The sequence below is a fragment of the Camelus ferus genome, chromosome 4 (genome assembly GCF_009834535.1).
Source record: "Camelus ferus isolate YT-003-E chromosome 4, BCGSAC_Cfer_1.0, whole genome shotgun sequence".
Taxonomy (NCBI): Eukaryota; Metazoa; Chordata; class Mammalia; order Artiodactyla; family Camelidae; genus Camelus; species Camelus ferus.
In genome coordinates, this window is record NC_045699.1 from 18,919,555 (window position 1) to 18,937,548 (window position 17,994).

Here is a 17,994-nt window from a genome sequence, read left to right on the forward strand (position 1 = left end):
GACTTGCTCCGGCGGCCGCCACGGCCGCCACAGTCCGATCTGCGCCTGCGCCGCCCCACGGGCTGGGTCTCGAGGGGCGCAGCTTGCAGCAAGGGGTAACGGCCTGAGCGCGAGCCTCACCGAAGGCCGGCTGTGCTGGCGGCGGGTTGCCTAGGAGCTGCGTGCAGCACTGCCGCCCCGACAGCTGACGGCCATGTTTCTGTTCTCTTTTTCTTTTTTTCCTCCCTCTCCTTCCGCCCCTTTCCACAGAACAGCACTTTCCTTCCCCTCTCCCTCTCCCTTTCCTACTGCGGGGGCGGTGGAAAAGGGCGCGGGGGAGGGGTGGGGAAGGGAGGGCGCGGGGGGCGGGACGGTGCTCCAGCCCCGCCCCGGGGGAGGGCCGACGCCGCGCGGCCACGTCTCCCCTCCCCTCTCCCCCCCCCAATCCCCATCGCGACCCCGGCGGGCCGCGGGGTCCCAGCCGCACCAGCCTGCGAGGCCCTCCTCGGAGTCCGCGTGGTGGGTCCCGAGCAGAAACAGAGCCGCGGAGAAAGGGCCCAGGATACAGCCTTCCATCGCTTCCTGCAGGGCTCAGACTCGCCGTGTGGTGCGGCTTTATTGCCTTGGCCTCAGGCAGGTGGCGGCTGCGCCTCTGGGTTTTTCTGAGGCGGGTAAAGTGACACTGAGTCGCTCGAAATCGCTGAGGACAGTGCAGAGAGGGATGCACGTCTCTGGACGAGAATTTTCCTTCCCAGGGTGGGAGTTGGAATCCCCACGTATGACTGGGGACCTCGGAGGCCGGAGAAAGACCGCCGACAGGCGCTTCCCGAAGTCCCGTCCCGAGTTCAGCGCCGGATGAGAGAGCCCTTGGCCCGCGCTCCATCTCGCTACTTCGGCCGAGATTTCGGGATGGGGACGCCGAATGTGGAAATCTCTTGTTTAAAGTAATAGTTCTCTCCTGCCTTCTAAGTAAGTGTAGCCTCCTTATGTACACGGACGCATGCATGGTTGGTTCCCTTAATGCAAATTTTGCGAGATATTGTTGATTACGTTTGGAGGTAATTACATATGTAGTTTTCATGTATGTCATATATAATTTCATATATTATATATATAAAATTTTCGTACGTATAATTTTCATGTATACATATGAAAAATAACTAGTTACTTAGGAAGAAGCAAACAGTTCGAAAAAAATTAGGAGAACTTTTTCACCTCCTGGCCAAAATAAAAAAATTGGCGAGTGACTTCACAGATTCCAGGCAGGTCACAATTAGAACTAGCAATATTTGTGCATGTCTAATGAGTATTCATATACGTAGCGATCATTTTCCTAAGAATTGCTGTCTCCTTATTAAATCTGTATTTTTGCTGGAAAGTATGAGATTAAACCTCAATTACGAGGGCTCTGTTGTCAATTTAAGAAGTTTACTGCATAAATGGGTAGTTTAAATTGTCTATCCAGTAGCAGAAACTATTTGCCTAACCACGTTAGCATAAGAATTGATTCAGTAGAAATGCACAGCATAGAAATAAGGTTTATTTAGTAATAGTTTGGAGTCTTTTTGAGCCTGCTGGAAACCAATCTGACATTGACCATCTGGACAGAAGTGTATAAAGGAACTGAAGCTTCAGAATTTAGCTTCTGGACTTCTCGTCCTTCCTTTCTCAAGGGCAAATTAATCAATAGTTTTAAAACATTTACAAGATTCTAAAATGGGAGCATTTCATGAACACTCATAGATTGAGTTTTTTCCTCTTTTCATGGTTTTTGCACTCAAAGAAATGAAAAATGAAAGAAGCCAGTGTATCTCTTCCATTTGACAAATTTTTCTCAATTTGCAATGTAGGATTTAAGGATGTTCTTAATTTCTTCTTAGTAATTGTCCTATACATGGATCATAGATTTGCATTGCTGTTTTCTACCCAAAATTTCATAGAATGAACTTACATGTTTTGGGCCTAATTTGTTGTGTAGGGTAGCTGTCCTTAACTCTGAAAAGTCCTTGATTCAGCAACAGCCTTCTTAACTGCACTCGTATGGGCCCAAGGCTGAAATAAGCTCATTTAAATTTTTAACATATAAGTATTTGACTGTCTAAAAAATGGGAGGGGAGCTGGAGAGCCCAGCATAACATAACATATAACATAATTGTTACAATGGTGATAGTATCACAGTTTCCAGTAAGCCTGTTTGGATATAAGAATGCATAGAAAAATCACTTAGCCCACTAAAGAGGGAAATACAGACAGACATAAGGCTGGACGTGGTCACTGCAGATTTTTGTGGATCAGCAATGCAAAGGAGTTGAATGGAAAAGTTAAAAAATTTCTTCAAATAAGCAAGTTGGTTTTGGCAGCCATCTTCAGTGCTGCAGCAGCCACAGTTATTTTCATCTTCCCAGTTTTCAAAAACTTGTAAACATTGCTTTTCATAGGAATATTCAAAGACCTTAATAATACTTTTTTGTCATATTCACTTTTTTAAATTCCACGTGTAAGTGATAACGTTAAGTATTGTCTTTGTCTGACTTACTTCACTAAGCATTATACCCTTCGTGTCCATCCATGTTGCTACAAATGACATTTCCTTTTTTGTAGCTGAGTAGTACTCTGTGTGTATATATGTGTGTGTGTGTGTGTGTTTCACACCTTATTTATTCCTTTGTCTGTTAGTGGATGCTTAGTTGCTTCCATATCTTGCCAATTGTAAATACTGCTGCTATTCAACATTGGAGTGCATGTATCTTTCTGAATTAGTGTTTTTGTTTGCTTTGAATATATACCCAGCAGTGGAATTGCTGGATCATCTGATAGTTCTATTTTTAGTTATTTTGAAGAACTTCCATACTGTTTTCCACAGTGACTGCACCAATTTACATTCCCACCAACAGTGTACAAGGGTTCCCTTTTCTCCTTCCTTGCCAACATTTGTTATTTGTGGTCTTTTTGGTGATACCCATTCTGACAGGTGTAAAGTTCTTGTTGTGGTTTTGACTACTATACATATTTTAATCTTTTATTCAACTACATGTTTAACAGAAGCATTATAAATCTAGTAGTTTCATCTGATTATTGTAACTATTTTTAAAAATTCCTTAATCTCAGGATTCCATACTAGATTGTAAGCCCTGTGAGCGCTTATGTGTATTCACATGACACGTTCTCTTCCAAATCCCCAGTACCTAGCAGAGTAACCAGTATACCAGAGACTCTCAAAGAGTATTTGATGAATGACTGAAATAATTCAATCTGTGGTTCCCTTACTTTTTTCTATTCTGTCCTTAGGTTATTTAATTTTCCTTATCTGTAAAGAGGATAGAATGATATAAGTAAGATCATTTATTTATTTACAATAAGCTGTGACTATCAAATATACCAGTTCAGTAATCAGTACTTAGCCTAAGTGATGGACATCCTCTTGTTGTAGCTTACAATGATCCCTGCCTTCCGGTTTGTGCTCTTCTGTAATCCCCTTCCATTGAGCTTGGAGTGGACTCACTGACTGGCACTAACACAGAGAATACATCAGAAGCAATGAGGTCTCTCTAACAAGATGAGATTCTAAAAAAAGACTAGGGCTTCAGTCTTGGATTCTCTCTCTCATCCTCTTGAGTTGCTCACTATGGGGGAAGCCAGCCACCATGTCATCAGGCAGCCTTGTAGGTGAGTTCAGAAGCAGATCCTCACCAAGTTGAGCCTTGAAATGACTGCAGCCACAGCCAACACCGTGACTATAGTGTCTTGACAGACCCTGAGCCAAAATCACCCAGCTAAACTGCTCCCAGATTCTTTACTCACAGAAACTATGAGATAATAAGTGTTTCTAACTGCAAAATATTAGGATAATTTGTTATACAGCACAGTAATACCTGGAAGATAGCAAGTGCTCATTAATGGTAGCTCTTCCTTTACTGAAAATATCTGGGGTCAGCGTGTGATACTTAGCATCCTATAATGCTGAGTTAAATGAGTCTCCTAGTTCCAGTTTTGGTGGTTTCATAGTTGAGTATTGAGTAGCAACTACACTTGACCCTTGAACAACGTAAGTTTGAAATGTGTGGTTTCACTTTCATACATGGACTTTTCTTCAATAAATGCATACTATAGTACTATGTGATCTACGGTTGGTTGAACCCTCAGATGTGGAATTGTAGATATGGAGAGCCCGACTGTAAAGTTATATGCAGATTTTCAACTGCCTGGGGGGGATTTGGTGCCCCAAACCCACGTGCTGTTCAGGGGTGAACTATACTAACTTCATGGCTCTGTATTTTCCCAAACGGAAGAACTTGCTCCAGATTTCCTAGGATAGCCTCCTCTGTATGAAAATCTGAACTTGTTCTCTACTTTCTGAATAATCCACTTCTTGTAAACGGACAAGTTATTTGGCTCTAGCCCCTCATAATGAATTTTCAAAAACATGGGATTTGAAGGCCTGGTGCTTCATACCTGCAGGCACTCTCGGTTATTCTTTTAGAAAGCATTTTTGGTAAGAATGACATCAGTAACACTAGATCTGCTTTATTCCTCTGCTATCTAAACGACTCGGTGTGCTCTGCTCTCCACAGGGGACACAAGCACACTCTTCTCTTTGTGCTTCATTCCAGGATCTTATCTGTCTGGAGACTCTGTCTCCAATTATCAGAATGGGCTCATCTAGAGTCTTTGGAGGTTACTCAGCACATTCTTTATCCTGCTCTCTTTTCTAGGCCTACAGGCCAAACGGCTGGACTAGGAGTGGAAGGACTGACACAGGCTCTTGGTCTTGAGTCAGAGAAGAGAATGTGCTCCTGAGAACAGTGTCCTAGCTGATCCTAAAGACAAGTAGGTATTAGCAGAGGGAGAAAAACAGAGAAAGATAATGGGTAGAGAAGTTGAGGAGAAAGATGGTCTATATGAATATCTGAGACAAAACCTGCTGCCCCTGGCCTGCTTTGATGGGCTCCCTACAGTATTTTAAGTGGAAGGCATAGTCTTCCACCCTCAGTCTTTCCCCACTATTGGGAACCATTGTCTGTATAATGAGAACACCACCTTAGGACCTAATGACTCCAAATATGGCCAGCCACCCTAACTGGCACTTGTCCATATCTATCCATCCAGATACACTCCTGGTTTCCCAAAGGCAGCAGGACTGTTGCCTTTCCTGAGATCAACACTCATCTGCTTCCTCCAAACCCCTTTTTCTGGGCCTCACATCATAACAAATTGTCCTGAATACAGATCAAAAAATAGATGTATTCTTTATGTCAAAGATTAACCTTTAAAAATATTTTATATCAAAGAACAATAAAAACAATAAAATATAGACATAAACAAAAATAGTAGTATAATGAACTCTTCTGTATCGATCACCCAGGTTCAACTCATGGTTAATCTTGCTTCATGTATACCCTTCTGAGTCCTCTCTCCTGAGTATTTTGAAGAAAATACTCAACTTTTCATTTCACCTGCAAGCATTTCAGCATGTATCTCTAAAAGATAAGGATTTTTTAAAAAGCATATCCACAAGACCATTCCTGCCATTAAAAAGCTATTTGAATTAACATTTTTTAAATATTTTAATTTTTTAATTGACAAAGAACCTAGAAATATTGATATTGTGCCCTCTCTTACTCCTTCCCATTCCTCATGGATCTATTCCCTTGGGTACAACTCCTTCCCAGAGGGTTTGAGTTTGCCATACACCTCTTTGATTGATGGACTAGAATGTTGCTGTCCCAGTCCCAGCTTCTAGCTTCCTCCATGCTTCAGAGTATATAGGGTAGGGACTCTTTCTTTGAAGTTTTCCCCCCTAGAGATGGTTCATTATTCAGTTAAAAGATTCCATAATACATAAGGAGACTGCCTAAAAAAATCTCAAAAGTGATGTTCAATTTCCAACTTCTGTTTAATGTGAGTGCAGTAGACTAAATATTGCTTGACATGCCATGACAAAAAAAGAATTGGGATCTGGTGCTGATACCCTTTAACACCTATTCAAATTTCCCCCTCATTTTATGGTTCTTTTCATACAGAACAGGAGAAAATGAACTAAACTCAACTCTTGAGCTCTCTCTAAAAAGAATCAATAGAAAACAGAATTGTTTCAACCTCTTTTTGTTGTTCCAAGTTTAACTTCTTCATCCTTACATCATCTAGTCATCCCAGTGGCATTAATACTATCCGTGTGTTGTTCACTCTCAAATTTACTGCTCTAGCTTCAAATTTCCCTAAACTACAGGCTCAACCATCAGACTACCTCCAGTGTCTAAATGGCATCTCACACTTTACATGTTCAAAATACAACTCTTAAGTCCCTCCCTGTCTTGCATCTTCCCCCTAAATTTTTCCTTTTGAAGCTGCCTCACTTCATTATATGGTACTGCCACGTCCTCTGTCTTACTAAATGATGTCCCCCCTCAACCACCAGATTCAAAAGTGGATCACCTAAACTGGTAGTTAGGGAAGACATAATTTGGCACGACAGAGGAGAAATGAAACAGGGGTCAGCATTGGGAGGACTGTCCAGCACTTTCAGGGTCCAGCACCAAGGAGCCTCACAAGGACCAGAACCTACAATCACTTGATTGCCATTCAGTGGTGCACAACATGCAGTCATGTAAAGTCAAATGAAGTGGTCACCTTAGCTGTGTGTCTGGTTATTGAAGTGCATGGTCCATCCATTGACAGCAGTCTGCACATAGCTGTCATTCTTGACTAAAAGAATGTAAGCCCATGTCCTAAGAGTTGAACCCCCTAATCACATTGACCATGTAAACAACTACCCTATTTTCGTTTTCCAGGATACAGGCCAGGGTGACCTTGACATCCACAGGAACAGTGGAGGTACAGAAGGAGAAGTCTTAGCACTAACACTAGAGAGGGACTGGCAAAAATGAAACCACCACCTTACGGAGAAAACGTGTTTAATAAGCTGTGTTCAGGCATGAGTTATAGTGATGTTGGCCATGAGTTCAATGTTAATGAATCAATGATATTAAATAGTGTCTATAAACAGAAACACACATAATACAAGGTTATGTGTTGGTTGGCTGACACAAATGTTGTGGACAGAAACTCTCAGAAACCTGTTTATTTCCACTAGGAACAGTGGTTTAGTGTTTGCTAATTGAGTGTTCCCTAACTACCCTATGTAAAACAGCACTCACATTATATCATCTTGCCCTGTTTTATGTTTTCCCCGTACTCTGGTCACTGACATTTATTGCCTATTTGTGTATGTGTTTACTATCTCCCCTGCCAGTATCTAATCTCCATTAGGGTAGGAACTTTTATTTTATTCACTGTTGTATCCTTGGTACCTAGAACAGTAGTAATACTCCATAAATATTTGATGGTGAATCAATCGAATAAATTAAGCAGCCTTTTTAGGAGTCTGTTCTCTCCACCAATTTTCAGCCTTTATGTTTCTGGTCGTTGTTCTATCCTTAAGGTGACTGAAGGCCTAGCATAGGTAAACCCCACCTGACCCAACCTCTCCAGTCCTACAGATATGCCTGAGCGTGTCTGAAATCTCTGGGACTCTTATTATCCATATTTTCCCCTGTGCAATCTATATAAGAAGGTTCTTTGAGTTGGCTCCAGAGCATTCAATATAGTTATAAACAGTTCTATGATAGCAATAACCATTAGCTGACTAATGCCTAAAAGAGAACAGCAAGTTAGCAAATTCTGTCTTAACTGACTTAAATGACGTGTTAATTCTCAACTAAATGATTTATTTACTAATGACTTCTGCCTTCAGGAATCATTAGAGCATTTTTTTGAGCTTGTCAAAGGGAAAACTGTATTTGTGTTTACTATAGCCATAAGGTTACTTGCTATTTTAATACTCTTTTGATGTGCTAATAGCTCCTAATGAGGATCATTAATTAAGAAACTAAAAGAAGAAGGCAACATCCTACAGAAAATTAATCTATTCCCTAAACTTCAGATTCATATTTCCTAGGATTTACTAACCATTTCAGATGTCTATAGTCAAATCAAACTCAGCCAAAACTGCGTTCATTGGGAAAGAATAGAGCAGATGGTTAAGACTTTTGAATCCGATTATTCTTACTTAGTCCCTGGGCAAGTTATTTAATGTCCCTGTTTCTTTGTGCATAAAATATATCCATCTTGCAGAGTCACCTAAGATTAATTATCGTCATTTGCAACAACCATTTATCAAGCATCTACTATAGGCCAGTCACTATGGTAAGTGCTTAACTTTCATTGTCTACTAGTCCAACCCTACAGGGGAGTTGTCGTTGTGGTTTCCCACAAGATAACGTATGTATAGGCTCTGTCATAGTGACTGGCATATATCTGGACAGGGGTTGACATACTTTGACCTTGGGCCAAATCCCGCCTGATGCCTGTTTTTATAAACTAAATTTTGTTGGAACACAGCCATGCCCATTTGTTTACTGTTGTCTACGGCTGTTTTGCACTACAGTGGCAGAACTGAAGAGTTGTGACAGAGACCATACGGCCCACAAAGACAAAAATATTTGCTATCTGATCCTTTACAGAAAAAGTCCATCACCTCCTGTACTAGAAGACCAACAAAATTTGGCTTGATTTACTTTTCATCCAGACAGGAGGTCAGAAAAATAAAGCAAACAAGCAGAGCTAGAGAGTGGGTCACAAACGACTTGTCCCAAGGGAGCAAAGATTTTTAAGTGGAAAAAAGGAAGAATAACAGAAATGGATGTGAATAGTGGCCCTAATTTGTGACTTCAAGATATATTGCCTACTGCAGAGTGAGCAGCCTCCAATACAGAGTGACAAGCAATGTGCTCACAAAAGAATTCGAATTCAGTTGTGAGTTTGCAGGTGAGAGCCAGGTAGAAAGGATGTAGTAAAAGGTTGAGGCTGTAGAGCAGATATCTGTTTATCATGGGAAATCTCTGGAGGCAGAGTGGAAAGATTTGTAAAGGAAAAGCGAGAGCAGTAGTGGCTCTAGAATGTTTATAACAGAAGGAAACTAAGGGTGTCACTGATTGACAAAAGCATCACTTATCCATACCACAGATTGGGTGTAACTGAAGGAGACCCTGGGAGATCTGAAGCCACTGCCTAATGCCCCAGAGGCACTCTCTGCTAGTGGAAGGTTAGGGTTGGGAAGAGAAAGGTTGGGAATGGGAAAAGAAAGTGTGAGCAATAGAGAAAGGCATGACAAAAAGGAATTACAGTTTGAAGGGACAGAAGATGATGACAGGAATGATAAACATGGTGGAATCATCTGGCTTCATGATTTCAGTAGGATTCTTAATTACACATTTGCTTTAGCTCGGGTAGAAGCTCAGGTTCTAGTAGAATCAGTGACCTGATGAAGATGATGTCTGATCTGTACACTTTGTAGGCCAGAAATGAACAGGCCTTACAACGTCAGTCCTTTAACTGTTTATAGTCAGCAATGTTTATCAATCAAGTTGCTTTCATTCTTTAACCTATTGGAATGACGGCAATCAGAATGCCAAATTACAGAAAGTTATTTGAAATATTTCAGTGGTTAAAAAGAAAGAAAGTGAAACCATACTGTCAGAAGTTCTTAACCTTGGTTTTTATTTTTCGATATGCTTTTGCTTTTGCTTTTTTTTCTTAAGATAGCACCATCTTTTAAAATACTTTTTTTATTGCAGGAAAATCATGTAAAAGGACCGTGATTTCTGGAAAGTTTAAAAAACAAACAATCGTTCACCTCCAATGTTGTTTCAGGTGAGTCCTGATTCATTAATACATACTCCCCTTCATTTCTATTAGATTTTTTTTTCATCATTCAGTGTTCACAGTCTTTTCCACTATGTATTTTGCCAGTCATGGCATCTCTAGAATTTTTAAGCAGAGTTCAAACTTGTTTAATATTGATAGAATCAACATCTTAGGGTAACTTTTCTGAAGGTTCCATTCTACTTTGGCACAAAACTCAGAAGCATTTTTAAGTTTACTTGTTTAGATTAAGTTCAATGACAGCTTATTTTCTTTTTCACTTTTATCCTAATATTCTTCCAGCTCTTTCATTTTTTAAACATATGAAAGTTATTTTAGAACTGGACTTACAGACAGAAGACACCTAAAATCAAAGCACTGTTAGTAATGTCATCCTGGTGTGCTGAAAGATAAGGTTTTTGAGCTGAAATGTGGGAAAGGATTTTACTTTTAGAGAAAGGCCCACAATTATCTGTATAATTCAGCCAGGAAATCTATCTAAATTACCATTCGTATTAAGTAAAGGGAAGGCCAAAGGCTGGTAATTTTTCACTCATTAAGTGAGTGTTAATTGAATATCTACTATATGCCTGCACTGTTCTGGGCACTGAAGATGCAGTAAGACAAAACTTACAGAAATTCTTGGCTATGAGAAGCTTATATTCTAGTGAGGAAAGAAAGACAATAAACAAGGAAAATAGGATAATAATAATACATAATATGGTTGAAGGTGGTAAATGTAAGAAGAAAGATTATGCTGGGAAGGGGGAAAGGGCTGTTGGGGAAGGGTGTTGACAATTCTTAATAAGGACTCCAATCAGCTTTGAACACTAATTATTTTTCAAAATGCTTTGGGGTTTACGAGATACTTAGCTGGAAAGCTTGAAGAGGATTCCAAGAGCCAGGAATTGGGACTGGTGGTAGCTTGCCCAATTATCTGATTACTTAGGACCTTACGCATAGCCGGAACATGATTTCATCCCTAGCCTTCCCTGTCTTCATCTCCACGTCCACTTCTCCCCTGCCAGCTGCTTTTAATTTACCCAATTAAAGTGAAAGGAGGGGGAAAAGGTGCTGGAACTATTTTTGCTTATATTTTGAGCCTGATGCATTTTTTTAAAAATATAAATTCTGATGAGTTCTAGAAATGAAAAATATATAAAAGCAAAATTCCCATAGCTTTTGCTATTGCAGGTAAACTGATCATTGAATCCACTCAGAATTTCTTTCTTGAGAGGTAGCACAGTGTCCTGGAAAGAAATGAGTCAAGAGTTTGTGTTTTGGGTACTCATATGCCACTACGTACCTTTGTAACTAGAATCAGGTCCTTATCAGAGAAACTCTAAAATGCTGTGATTCTTCCTCTTTTTAACCAATTCAAGTCATTAATTACATAAACCTAGATGAAATACAGCTTCATTTTTTGTTTCAGGAAGCTAAAATGTGGCTAAGATTATTAAACTGGGTTTTGTGTGTGAGTTAAACAGAATATGGATGTTATGACTAAGTTACATGACTCCTTGATCTCCAGGAGTGCTTTTCATTAGGAACATGTATCACACTCTTTGCTTATATTTATAATTTACATCAAAGTGGATTTTTAAATGTAGAAAAGATTAATTTGCATAAGTTAATATCAATTTTGATTAAAATCTGAATGGTTTTAGGAAACTGCAATATTTATGTTAAGATCCCTCTAGGGCAAAGTTTTTTTTTGAACCATGGCATTGTGTTGCTTTATAGATGAATGAAAACTTGATAAATAATGATAATTAGTTGTAATAGCTGCCAGGAGGTTTGATCAATGTATTATGTGTATATTAACTCAGTTACAAGTTATACGTATCCCATGAAGTAGGTACTATTATGTCTTCCATTTTATAGTTACAGAATATGGAATTCAGAGAGCTTATATAACTTGCTCAAGTCCTTGAGCCTAAATTTGACCCCAGGTCTATCTGACTCTGCCTGGCTCATTATGAATATTGCTTTCCTAAGGAAGAACATTCTCATATGAAGTGGCTAAACACTGGCAGAAGAAACTGCCAAGAGATTTAGGGAGAATTTGGTGAATTTTGTATGAAAGCAGGGATTTTGAGCAGATGGTCTCAAGTGACCTCTGTCTATCCCAAAGTTTGTACACCTGGAGCTGCCAGTCCTTACTTTAAAATATTACTAGTTGTAATTTTTTAGCAAGTGAATATTCATTAATTCTGACAGTTGTGTTTTTATATGCAAGAGAATCCTCAATATGTCCTTCTGATCTCAGAAGATCATTCATTTATAAACGTATTCAAATAGTACATGCAAACTGCTATCAAAAAACCCCATAAAACTCAATTGAAAGTACAGTATCACCTCACACCAGTCAGAATGCCCATTATTAAAAATTCCACAAACAGTAAATGCTAGAGAGGGCATGGAGAAAAGGGAACCCTCCTACAGTGTTGATGGGAATATAATTTGGTGCAGCCACTATGGAAAACAGTGAAGATACCTTAAAAAACTAAAAAATAGACTTACCATGTTATCCAGCAACCCCACTGCTGGGCATATATCTAGAGAAAACTCTAATTCAAAAAGATACATGCATCCCAATGTTCATAGCAACACTATTTACAATAGCTAAGACATGGAAGTGACCTAAATGTCCATCAATAGATGACTAGATAAAGAAATGGAATACTACTCAGCCATAAAAATAATGAAATAATGCCATTTGTAAATGCATTTGCAACATGGATGAACCTGGAGATTATCTTACTAAGTGAAGTAAGTCAGAAAGAGAAAGGTAAATATATGATATCATTTATATGTGGAATCTAAAAAATGATACAAATGAATTTATTTACAAAACAGAAACAGACTCACATATATAGAAAACAAATTTATGGTTACCAAAGGGGAAGGGGTTGGAGGAATAAATTAGGACTTTGGGATTAGCAGATACAAACTACTATATATAAAATAGATAAACAACATGGGCCTACTATATAGCACAGGGAACTGCATTCAATATCTTGTAATAACCTATAATAAAAAATATGAAAAAGAATATGTATATGTATAACTGAATCACTATGCTGTATACCAGAAACTAACACAACATTGTAGATCAACTACACTTCAATAAAAAATAAATTGGAAATGTGCAAATAATGGAAGATAGTTGTAATTTTTAAAAAGTTATTTGTCTCAAATTAAAAAAAAAACACCTAAAACTCAACATTTATATATTTTAACATAGCTTTTTGCCTTTACCATATTGTCCAAGAGTATTGCACCTAAAGCACCTTTGATAACACAGCTCCTAATTTATTTCATTAGGATTTATCTATTGCTTAGTGTTTTGGTATATAAAGATACTTACCATTTCTCTTGCAGGTCATTATTAAATAGCAGTTTGTTAGTTGCAGGTTACCAAACACAGACAAAAATTATAACATTACTTGAAATATTTTATAATTAAAATTTGTCAGTAAGTTGGTTTCAGTTAGTCTAAGAAGTGTTTTTTTTATTCCCAATTAAATTTCAGGTAATATGCTGATTAGATTTCATTTAATAGTGACTCAGGGATTTGAAATTATAGTATATTGGCCAATATTAATTGATGTTCCCTCAACTTAGGTCTTTAAGTAAAGATATGCTTTTAGACATTGATCACAATATACAAAAGGAAATTGTCAATAAATATATCTGCTTTCTTGATGTCAGTAGATCACATTAGAAACAAAAATGTTATGGAAATACTATAGTAAAATAAAGCAGCTCTATCATGAAACTGGGCCATATTCTGCCTTTTCTGTAGACTTCCGAATCAGGTAATGTGAGATTATTTCCACATAGAAGAGCATGTAAAAGTACTGCATGAAAGAAGAGCTGTGTCTTAAATATACATGTCCAAAGTATAAGAATTCAATAGAGAAGTTACTAGGGACGAGGTTTGAAGGGCCAGGGAGTAATTCATGTTCAAGTCATCATCTCAAAGCATTAGCTTTGGGCACAGTTTTTGGCCCAAGCCTGGGCAAATTACCTAAGTTGGCACAATTGTATTGAAGGGAAGGGTTTGGGAGAAAATATGCCCTGTTGCTGCTGGGAGCCATCTAGAGATAATAAGGGAAGCCAATCTCAAAGACAAAGCTAGTTGACATGGGGGAAGAGCAGAGAAATTCACAGGGAAATGGAGCCATAGTGTGAACTGAACCCAGAGGCCTGTCCACCTCTGGACTTCCATTTGTGTGAGTCACTAAAATTCCTTATTTTTGAAGCCTTTTGAAGTAAGTTTCTGATACTTGAGCTAAAAGCATCTTAAAGGAATTCTTGACATGTTAGGGATCTTTTTCATTATATGTGTTGTAAATATTTTCCCTTCAGACCACAGATTGTCTTTTGTTCGCCTATCAGACACTCAAATCCATTTAAAGTTATAAAGATTAAAACAAGTGTGGTATCAGTGTTCAACTAGAAAGACAGGTCAGTGGAACAGAATATTTAACTGACAGATTTTAGGATACAGAATAATTTACAATAACATAAAATTGGGGAAAGATGGATTTTTATTAGTGTTTTGTGACTGGTATCACAGCAAAATAAATTGTAATTGATCAAAGGTATAAATGTAAAGCCATAATAATGCTAAAATAGAAAATAGAGTAATTATATAATCTTGGACAAGAAAGGTCTGTGTTTGATGTCAAAAGTAAAAACCTTACAGGAAAAGATACAGTTATACAAAAATTAAAATGTGTTCCCTTTTTCTTGTTTAGCATTTTTCAATTGGGAAAGCCATATATATTCATTGTGAGTTCATGGTACATTGACATAAAAACATCAAACAATACAGGGTTATATAAAATAAATAATGTCCCCTTCTTTAATCTCTCACTTCATAGGTAACTACTTTCAAAAATATGTATTATATATTTCCAGACCTTTCTCAATACATATATACACATATATAGTGTGTTCCTAAAGCATAAACTTTTCAAAACAAGAATCAGTGTCAGTGACATTTTGCATCTAGTCTTTCTCCCTCAACAGTATATCATCATGCACATCTTTCCTTGTCAGCAAATATAGAGCTACTTTGCTCTTCTTAACATCTGCCTTGTATATTCCATTACATAAATGAATGATAATGTATTTAATCAATTACTTATTAATGTATATTTTGGGTTTATCCAGTCTGGGAAACTTCCATACAGAGGAAGTTATAATAAATGTATGAAGATTTACTATTAGTATATATATCAACTTTTTCAAATCAATAGTAAAAAATATAAGAAGCACATTTACATAAGAAATAACATAAAATATGCTATTTATGTGGGAAAATGGACAAAAACAATGAAAATGAAATGCAAACAGCAATTAAATATATGCAAATATATGGCAAATAAATATTTGCTTTTACTAGTAATAGGGAAATAAACAAATTAAAACAGTGAGATATTACCTTTCATCCAGCAGATCAGCAAAGAGGAGGGGGGAAAAGAATTTAAAAAAGGAAGTGGTGGTATTGGGAAAAAGGCATTTTTATAAAGTAAGAGAGAAGTGCTAAGTTGTAATACTTTTAACAGGGCAATTTGACAGTGTTTATTAAATGGCTTAAAACTATGCATAGCTTTTTGTCCAACGAGTTCACCTGCAGAAATTTTAAAGAAAAAAATAACTAAGGCTACATCTTAGTTTTCGGTTCAGGTTATTATAGCATTGTTTAAATCCAGCAGTTTAAAAATAATTTAAAATAGTAAATATTCACAACTGAATTGTAGGCCATCTATGAGATGGACTCCTATGCAGCATATTAAGAATGATGCTGTTGAATATATATTTTATATGAAAAAGTACAGTCTAAAAATAATGTGCACAGATGATTGCTTTTGAAATTAGTGTGAATATCCACATGTGTACACATATGTATAGAAAAACAGTGCCACTGAGGTTGGTGAGGTCATGGATAATTTATTTTCTTCAATTTGTTTAACTGTATTTTCAATGAATGCGTATTACAATCATCTAATAAGCACTATAAAATGTTTAAATCAAGAGTATGCTTTGATACACGTTAACAAAAATAAGACAATCTATCAGAAGTAGACTGAGGGAAAACAAAAGTGAACAGAGAACAGCTGGATTGCTGTTGGTAAGGGAGGTTCGCTCTCTTCTTAACAGTAAATAACTTTTTAACAGAAAACTTAACAGTAAATGACTTCCTGTGGATTTGTAGTCTACTGTGTCATACGAGGCTGTGTCTTTGAGCAAACATAAACAAATGGGACCTAATGAAACTTAAAAGCTTTTGTACAGCAAAGGAAACCATAGACAAAACGAAAAGACAACCCACTAAATAGGAGAAAGTGTTTGCAAGGATGTGGCCTATGATAAGGGGTTAATATCTAACATATATAAATAGCTCATACAGCTCAACATCCAAAACAAACAAACAAACAACTTGATTAAAAAATGGGCAGAAGACCTGAATAGACATTTTTCCAAAGAAGAAATGTAGATGGTCACCAGGCACATGAAGAGATGCTCAACATCACTAATCACCAGGGAAATGCAAATCAAAACCACAATGAGATATCACCTCACACCTGTCAGAATGGCTATTATCAGAAAGAATTCAGATTACAAATGTTGGCAACAATATAGAGAGATGAGAACCCTCATACACTGTTGGTAGGAATATAAATTGGTGCAGCCACCGTGGAGAACGGTATGGAGGTTTCTCAAAAAACTAAAAATAGAACTGCCATATCACCCAGCAATTCCACTCCTGGGCATATATCTGAAAAAACAAAAACACTAATTCAAAAAGACACGGGCACCTTAATGTTCATAGCAGTATTATTTATGATCACCAAGACACGGAAGCAACCTGTGTCTATCCACAGTTGAATGGATAAAGAAGATGTGAGATAAACGTACACAATGGAATACCATCAGCCATTAAAAAAGAGTGAAATAATGCCATTTGCAGCAATATGGATGGACCTAGAGATTATCACACTAAGTGAAGTAAGACAGAGAAAGACAAATGCAGTATGATACCACTTATACGTGAAATCCCCAAAATACAACAAACTAGTGAATATGACAAAAAAGAAGCAGATTCACAGATCTAGACAACAAATTAGTGGTTACCAGTGGGGAGAGGAGGGGGAGGGGCAGTATAATGGTAGAGGATTAAGAAGCACAAACTATTATGTATCAAATAAGCTACAAGGATATATTGTACAACATGGAGAATACAGCCAATATTTTATAATAACTGTAATGGAACATAACTTTTAAAAATTGTGAATCACTATATTGTACACTTGTAACTTACATAATATTACACATCAACTATTCTTCAATTAAAAAAATTCCTTTTTTCAAGATGTCTTTGAGACTAGCATCTCTTTATTCTCAAACCAAGTGAAAAGAGAACAAAACAGAAGAAACTGATAAGGACCTGTAACTGATCTGGAGGGTAGGGGGCTGTGAGAAAACTAAACCTCAGTTAACTCCTGAAGTAATTCTGTGTAGCAGGAGAAGAGTATGGACTGGATTAAGCTAGAGAAAAACCTCGCTGAGCTCTTGTTACCAGAGGAATTTTGAGACTAGTTCGGCCTGAAATGTGGGGACCATCTTGGCAGGAGACCTTTTATAAGACTTACATTCAGGGTCAATTAGAAAAAAAGGCCTTCCTACTTGGTCTGGGCATAAAACCAAAATGTGATATATTTTGAAAGGTGGTAGAAGTATTACATTTAACTTATGTATATGCATTCAGTAAAATCTTGCCTGATAGTAGTATTTAACAATAACCCTATGTGTATTTTTATATTAGAAGAGGGATGTAAAAATATGTGACCCTACCTCTTGGTTAACTATTCCTGCTCCTAAACTCCAGTTTTTGGATGATGTGGCCCTAGTTTACATAACACCAAACGTAATTTATAGCTGTGGAACAGAGGAACAAACAATGACCAGAATGCTGAATTTGAGACTTAAAGCTCTAGTGAGAACATCAAACCCAGCAAAACTATTAAGAACATACATGATTAATGGGCAAGTGGTTTTTGCAAAGTTGGGCTGTTACATTTAGATTTTTGGCTCTGGCTTGTTATAGCATACAAATGGTAATTCTCTGTTTAATAAATCTACAAGTGATGACCTCTTTCAAGTGAGTCACACAGTATTTTCTACTTATATCACAACTGAAAATTCTCAGAACCTCCTCCTCAACATAATAATTTAAACAAATGTAAAGTGTGCTAAATTAGTTGCTTAACATCGTTTGCTAAATACCTATACTGGCTGATT

The 17,994-nt window shown here is 37.5% G+C and overlaps 1 protein-coding gene across 2 annotated transcripts in view; it reads left to right on the top strand.

Annotated features, from left to right (window-relative positions):
- The first annotated feature begins 552 nt into the window (after nt 1-552).
- PLIN2 (perilipin 2) overlaps nt 553-17,994 on the top strand; it is a 76,219-nt gene continuing 58,777 nt past the window's right edge. For both annotated transcript variants that reach the window (XM_032477624.1, XM_032477626.1), the window contains exons 1-2: nt 553-948; nt 9,612-9,687. The gene's annotated coding sequence lies outside the window, so the exon portion shown is untranslated. The remainder of the gene's footprint in view (nt 949-9,611; nt 9,688-17,994) is intronic.